The 8,217-nt window shown below is 37.4% G+C and overlaps 1 pseudogene; it reads left to right on the top strand.

Annotated features, from left to right (window-relative positions):
• Positions 1–240: 240 nt before the first annotated feature.
• LOC103418424 (arginase 1, mitochondrial-like) lies at positions 241–7,477 on the top strand (annotated as a pseudogene).
• The last annotated feature ends 740 nt before the right edge of the window (positions 7,478–8,217 follow it).

The raw sequence follows: 8,217 nt of genomic DNA, 5'->3' as shown, positions 1-8,217 counted from the left end.
TAGGAAAACTTTGGAAGAGACCCTAAGAAAAGACTTAGAGTACTTGGATCTAACGGAGGACATGACACAAAACCGAGCGCAATGGCGTTCTAGGGTTCATATAGCCAACCCCAGTTAGTGGGAAAAGGCTTTGTTGTTGTTGTTGTTGGGTTTTTCTTTTATTTTTTTTCAATTTTCTAAGTTGAATCCCACTCCACGTTGTTTAGACTAGATTAAAAAGAATATCGCTCGAATAAAAAAATGGTTTGTTTTTGTGATTGTAAAATTAAATTCTTGGACTTTGAATTGGTTTTGGCGAATTGGGTTTCTTTTTCTATTTCAATTGTTTAAGTTTGAATCCCACTCCCGGAGGTTTAGATTAGATTAATAAGCTGGAATTAAAAATTGGGTTTTTTTAGTTTATGGGATTGTGTAGGGAGATTCTTGGACATTGGATTGGTTTTGGTGAATTGGGTTTTATTTGGTTTTGTGCAGGGAGAGCTTGTGCGTGCTTTAGGAGGAGCTGTGGCATCCACATCTCTTCTTGGAGTTCCTCTTGGACATAACTCGTCATTTCTTCAAGGGCCCGCCTTTGGTCCTCCAAGGATTAGAGAGGCTATCTGGTGTGGGAGCACCAACTCAACAACTGAAGAAGGTGTCTAATTATATAAATTAGTACTAAACTTTTGCTTCTCAAAACCGTCAATGTTTAGCTCTCTACCCATCAAGTGGTGCCACTTGAGAATTCAAAGTATACCATTGGCCGTTGTTTCTCATATTTAGAATTGCATTTAGCAGTTTATGCTATTAGTGCAACCAACTAATCTCAGAACTATCATGTGTATGTGCATGTACTCAGATTGTCCGAGAATGGCATCAATTCATGAAACATTTGCAATTTTGTGAATTGGAGATATCTGAACCTTCTTTTTTGGCAAAAGTGAATTCCCGGATAGGAAAGAATAATGCTTGTGGTTGTTGATGATTTCTTGTCCTTTCAATTTTTCTCTATATATATCATTTGATGGTGTGCGAAATCATTATAATATGTTGCTGGCAATGCAGGGAAAGAACTAAATGACCCGCGGGTGCTAACTGATGTTGGTGATGTTCCTGTCCAAGAAATTTGAGACTGGAGTAGATGACGACAGACTGATGAACGTCATAAGTGAGTCTGTCAAGCTTGTAATGGAACAGGTTGGTTGTAATTTCTATAAATTCAAAAAAAGTATTGCAATGATTTGTTTTGAGGAAAAAAACTGCAACTGTGGAAAGATTTAAATGGAAAAACTACATCAACCTATTGTTCTGTCAAAATTCTGCTTCTTGTTCCATGGGTAGCTTGATAACTCTGGCACCAGCTTTGCCATTTGTGTTAGGTTGTGTTGCAGAAGTTAGTTGCACAAGTTGAAATTTTGAACCTTATGCACCAAAATTTAATACATCTGTACTTTTTTCCTTGTTGGTACTTGGTAGCGTAACCTGCTGTGCTTAAAATGCTTTACTTTATTAATCTGGACTATGGTTAGCAGCAATTAATTGAACTACAAATGTTCGCTGTTCAGTTGCCTAGTCATATTCATTTCATAACCTTCTATAGCAGTTTTTTTTTTTTTTTTTTGCCTAGTAGCACTGAATTCTGCCAGTACGGCAAAATTGCTTGCAATGTGCTTATACCTTTTTTTTTTTTTGGTTATACAATATGCTTATAAATTGAAACTGAGCCTTTTGAGAAGTATATTTTGAAGCTGAGCCAGTGCAGTTCATATTTTACGTGCTTAGATATCAAGTACCCTGCGTGCAGTATAATGCCATTTTCAGGCCCTCAGGTGCTATGAACTCCTCTGAACACTTGAGGGATCAGGGTACATTTACCATTGAGTGTCTATATTTCCTTTTTAATTGGAGACTTTACTAGTATAGTGTGAACCAATCATGATCTTTTTCAGAAAAATTTGGTGAAAACTTTATGACTCTTCAGGCCAGACAATGAAGATTAGAAAATTCAGATGCCATCAGTGGGCAGCGCAAGTGTTCTGATATCCTGAGCTCATTCTGGAAATAACCAGGGCATGTTTGCATGTTCTTACTCGGAAATTTGTTTCCGGGAAAGCTTCAGACATATTGAGAGCGCTCTTTCATGAAAATGTTATCCTTTTTTGACTGAGACTTTTCATTCCAATGACTTTATGTATATTCTAGCTACCTTTTGGCTTTAATAGACGAAGTTTACATTGCGTCCATTCACTTTCAGGATCCACTGCGCCCATTAGTGTTAGGTGGTGATCACTCAATTTCTTATCCTGTTGTAAGAGCTGTCTCTGAGAAGCTTGGGGGACCTGTGGATATTCTTCATCTTGATGCCCATCCTGATATCTATTATGCCTTTGAAGGTAATAAATATTCACATGCATCTTCTTTTGCTCGAATTATGGAAGGGGGTTATGCTCGGCGACTATTGCAGGTAAATTTTTCTCTATTACTGCTCTGCATCTGCTCACTTTATGGCTTGCATTCACACTTATTTAAGAAATGTGCATTGATCCAAATAAGAAAATGACGTATATGTTTTATAGATTCACCTGGCCTTGCTTTCTAGGTGTGTCATTACTGGTTTTCGGTAAAGCATCTTATAGGATTTTGACATTGCTTGTGGGAACTTTGTAGATATACACGGTTGATAACATTTGCACTTTTGTCGCACTAGAAAAAAGATTCAAAGATTAGAATCTTTGGAGTGGGAGGCAAAATGTGATAGGAGCATATTTATGCGACTTAGTTAGTTTGTTTTCTTGCATTTTCATAGTTTGTTTGTGTTTATTATAATGATTTAAGCTATTTTCGTGTGTTTGTAGGTCCATATGACAAAGTTGGCAAAAAAGTGCAATATGGAGCATTTTGAGGCAGTTTTGGACATCAAATGGATAGCTTATGAATAGAGCAAGATGGGTGGACGAATTTGAAGTTCAAGAGGCTAGGAATGTGCTAAAAAGAGTGAAGAAATAAATCCAAGTCAAGGAAGATAAGAAATCAGCTCAAAAGAAGGAACATTATCCAAACCTTATCTTATCTTATCCTATCCTAACCCTATCCTATCTTAATTCCAGCTGCATGGGGGATTTATTTTCAAATTATGACACATTAAAATAGGTTTCTAGAAGCCCTTATCCACTCCTACAAAGGTGCCGCACCTTATCCCTTGTTTTTCTAGGAATCAGCCACAAAACAACCTTTCTAGAAGGCCTTATCCCTTGTCCTACAAATCTGGCACCTGGACCCTTTCTAGAAGCCCTAGAACCTGCAATCCTTTTCCCTTAGGATTGTGCAATCCTTTTCCCTTCAGATTTGGGTGAACCCTAGTCCTTTTCCTTCATGAATTGTGCCAAATACACACTCATTTCCTTCAGAAATTCGTGGGTTTCCCTAGCCCTATAAATACAAACCTTTGTGTAGCAATTAATCCACCACCCTCTACCACAATTCACTACATCATTCACCATACATCTCTTTTGTGCCGTGAGTATTGCAAGGAGAAAGAAGAGGAGCCTTTGTGCCGTGCCTATGCCCAAGTCTTTGGGAGTGCTGGAGCGTTCTTAGGTGTTTTCCATCTTTTACTTTCAATGTTTAATTTAAGTTGTCTTTGTTTATTTGCGAACATAAGGAACTAATTTCTTTATAGTTAGAGGTGAATTCGAAGCCATGATCATATGTTTTATATGAATTGATTTCCTCCAGTTATTGTTTCATGAATCGTGGATGTGGTTCACTTATCTGTTTTATTAAAAACTTGTTCTTGTATGTTGATTGAGGTGGCCAACTTAGTTTGCATGCATGAATTTGATGCTAGAGTATAAGGGAATTTCACCTAATCATTATGAACTTATATTCATGAGTAGTAAAAGTCGCTAGTCACGATTGTGTTAAGTAAATCCTAGGCAAGAGTAACATGTTTTTCATAGTTATGAATGCCTCGTCAATGCTTATGGTTTCCATTGAACTTAATGATCTTCGTTAAGTGTTTCTATCATGCGTATTCCATAGTTAGGGAACTTGATAAAGAATAATTTGGTTGTGATGCGTTTTCCATTTAATTCAATGAATCTAGGGAAATCTGAGAATTAATTAGTTCAATACAATTAATTTGGGGCATTGTCATTCATGGTTTGTAGAAAGAATAATTGGAAATCGATTTGTATGCATATGTCATGTGTGGAGAAGGAACCCTCTAACTAGCCTTTCACCATTCTATTTCATCAATTTCGTGTCTTCTTAAGTTTGTTTTACAAATTTCTGTTTTTAAGTTTTAATTTCGTCAAAACACAATCCCTTTTTCTTAAGTCTTGTTTTTAGAGTCAAAATCTGTTTTCTTTTAATCTTTTGAGTCAAGTTAAATCTTATTTTTGTCCAATTCACTTGTTAGGTCTAGAATTGAGTCTTTTTGGTTGTTTCTTGCTGTTTTTAGTGTTTTAAGTCAGTTTTGAGTCTATAGAGTCTAGTTTAGTGTTTTTGAGTCTTATTAGTGTTGATTAGCATCCTTAGTTAATTCCCGGTCTAGAACGATCCTACTTGCTTAATACTACAATTGTCATCAATAGGGTTTAATTTATGTGTCAAGTTAATTTTCACATCAAATTTTAGCGCCGTTGCCGGGGATTAGCAAAGTGTCGTATCTTTTGTATTTTCTTTTAAGTTTATCCGTGAGTTTGTGTGTGTGTTTTTTTGTGTTTCTGCCTTACCTTAATACTTGGTTGCTAATTGTGTTTGTTTCTTCGTTTCAGGTACTAGTTTATGACTCATAGTTCTCAACACATTAGTGCAAACATCTTGGAGTTCGACGACGATTTTGAAAGAACTTTGAGAAGAAAAAGGAAGCAACCAGAACCTAATCCACAAAGTTCTAGCTCAGAGGCCGAATCTAAGTTTGAAGAGCAAGAAGAAGAGGAAGTCATGGCAGCAGATAATCGTACAATAAAAGAACTTTCAGCCTCGAGGTTGGACGATGCCGTACCCCTTAGCATTCAATATCCTGTGGCTGCCCAAGGAAAGACCGATGAGTTCGAATTGAAGTCAAGCTTGCTGCACCATATTCCTAAGTACCATGGGCTATCCATGGAAGATCCAAACAAGCACTTGAAAGAGTTTGAAGTGGTGTGCTCAAGCATGACGCCCATCAATGTTGATGGGAGTATTCTGAAGATGAAGGCCTTTCCATTCTCTCTAATGGATAGGGCTAAAGATTGGCTATACAAACTAGCACCCGGAACGATCACATCTTGGGAGAGTATGAAAAGAGCGTTCTTGGAGAAATTCTTCCCAACTTCAAGGGTTATTCTTTTGAGGAAGAAAATCAGTGGTATTCAACAAAACCAAAACGAATCATTCCCAACATATTATGAGCGTTTTAAAGGTCTAGTTGCATCTTGCCCTCAACATCAAATGAAGGAGGAGCTGTTACTTCAATATTTCTACCAGGGACTCCTCCCAATTGAAAGACAAATGCTTGATTCCTCAGCGGGAGGTGCTTTGGTGGATAAAACACCGATAGCTGCCAAGGTTCTAATTGCCAACCGAGCGTTGAATGCACAACAATATGAAGGTGTTGGGCAAAGAAACACCTCATGGCAACAATTGAATGAGGTAAATTCCGTTTCTGATTTGCAATCTCAAATAACTAACCTTACTTCTATGTTTGCACGGTTTATGGAAGGATGCAAAGTGCAAGGAAATACACCAAGTGTGTGTGGCGTATGTTCTATGCAAGGGCACCTCAATGATCAATGTCCACAATTAATTGAGAATGGAGGATGGGAAAGTGTACATGCCGTGGGATATCAAGGACCAAATCAGCCACGAAGTGATCCATACTCTAATGCTTACAATCTGCGGTGGAGAGATCATCCAAATTTTAAATGGAGAAGCCACAACAACATGCCCAACAAGGGGGATTTCGGCAAACACCACCTGGGGTGTTTCAAATGCTGTATGTATCACCACAAGTCCCACCACAATCTGCCCAACAAAATTCAGGTTCGAATTTAGATAATGATACACTTCAGGTTCAAAGGCCATTGTTTCTTGCTGTTTTTAGTGTTTTAAGTCAGTTTTGAGTCTATAGAGTCTAGTTTAGTGTTTTTGAGTCTTATTTGTGTTGATTAGCATCCCTAGTTAATCCCGGTTTAGAACAATCCCTACTTGCTTAATACTACAATTGTCATCAATAGGGTTTAATTTATGTATCAAGTTAATTTTCACATCAAAATGCCTCCTGGAAAGTATTCAAATGAACATAGTGACTAGTCCCTTCCCGTGCTTTATGGATAACGCGTTATTTCTGATCTCGGAATCAAGAATGGCTTAATCACCTTATGTGACTTTCCATATAGTTACTGCATCTCTGATTCTTAAATTAAGTAGTTAGCAGAAGTAGCGTTTCATTGTTGGGCATCTGTCTGCAATATCAATGAATTCTACTTCATTAAGAGTGTTTTGTACTTGCTATAACAAGTTTCCCTACCTATGCCAATTCTTTTTCTGCTTGGCAATTGACCTAAAGTAATCGTGTATGCTCTTGCGCTCTCAGATTAAGTTGAATGCCCTGTTTTAGTTGCCATCCAGCATTTGCAGTTAACGTAATAAACTTGGTTTCTGACTTTTCAGGTCGGTATTAGATCAATTAACAATGAAGGGTGTGAACAAGGAAAACGATTTGGTGTTGAGCAATATGAAATGCGAACCTTTTCAAGAGATCACCACTTTTTGGAAAATCTGCTCTCTCTCTCTCTCTCTCTCTTTCTGTTCTTCTCTCCCTCCCCACCTCATGTGTCTTTGTGTTCACATTTATGAGCTTCTGAGCGTCTCTCGCTCTTTTTTTCTTTTGTTCCTCTTCACTAGCTTGCCTATGTATATCAATTACTGTGTTCTGTATCTTTATGTGGTTCTGTAGATTCCTGGTTAGATATTTGAGGAAATTATCTTCAGGAATCTCAACCTGTGATATATAAATGGCATACCGTTTCACATATATTTTGAAGGTAGCTCATAACAAAAACTTTCTTTGACAGAAATTAGGAGAAGGTGTGAAGGGCGTGTATATCTCGATAGATGTAGATTGCCTGGATCCGGCGTTTGCTCCCGGAGTGTCACACATTGAGCCAGGTGGTCTCTCCTTCCATGACGTACTCAACATACTCCATAACCTGCAAGGTGATGTTGTTGCTGCAGATGTTGTTGAATTCAACCCACAGCGTGATACTGTTGATGGGATGACTGCAATGGTTGCCGCGAAACTGGTGAGAGAATTGACTGCGAAGATTTCGAAATGATACATATGTTTTTGGAACAGTAAGCCTGAAGACCAAAAGCTTTCAGCATAACACGGATTTTTGCCGTTTCATTAGAGCTTAACTGAAAATATAAAACATACATCTGCAGTATTTAGATGATGACTATTTATTTTCAGCAATAATATTTCGGGGGGACATCGTTGTGCTTAATCCAATTCAAATCTGATATTAGCAAACATTTTCGAACCTCGGACGCAATTTCGAATATTCACCTTACTACTTAAAAAGTATCAAAACTTTAACGATTCAAGTTATTTTTGTGTATAATGAAAAAACGTGCGAGAAAAAGAACACTGTTATGGGCACTGTTTAGTTACGCTATTCAAACATTATTTTTGTGGAAAGTCAAAATCTAGCCAAACTGGCCATTCCATGGTTCCCAACTGATTTGGTCAGATCGGCTCAAGCCAGTTGGTCAAGATTGATTCTGATTCCTGGCTCTCCCACTACTCACATGGGTGTTGGAATCACATTTCTTCCAAAGATGTTACAGCAAATGTGGTCAGGTGAGGTGTTTTACAAATAGTGGCTAGTAGTCAAGTGAAATAAGACATGCATTTGAACTTTCAATTGGACGCTTTGAAATTGGACATTTCTAGTGTTCTTTAAAGTACATTTCTTGTGTTTTTGTAGGTTGTAGTGAGTCTAGTTCATTGATAGTGTTCTTGTAATACATTTTTAGTAATGGTACTAATGGAGTACTAAGAGCATTTTTAATGGAAAATACAAAATATCTTAAAATGGAAATTTTACATTTTTGGTTGACCGCAAAGCTTTTCAATATGGCTAAGATGTAAAACTAAAACACCCATCTTGGTCGGAAAATGTAAACATTTTTGAAGTTCAATGTATCATCTTTTTAAGTGAGAATAGTAAACATTTCATACTAACACAC

The sequence above is a fragment of the Malus domestica genome, chromosome 02 (assembly GCF_042453785.1).
Source record: "Malus domestica chromosome 02, GDT2T_hap1".
NCBI lineage: Eukaryota > Viridiplantae > Streptophyta > Magnoliopsida > Rosales > Rosaceae > Malus > Malus domestica.
Note: the sequence above shows the minus strand (reverse complement) of the source record. Positions and strands in the feature narration are given on the sequence as shown.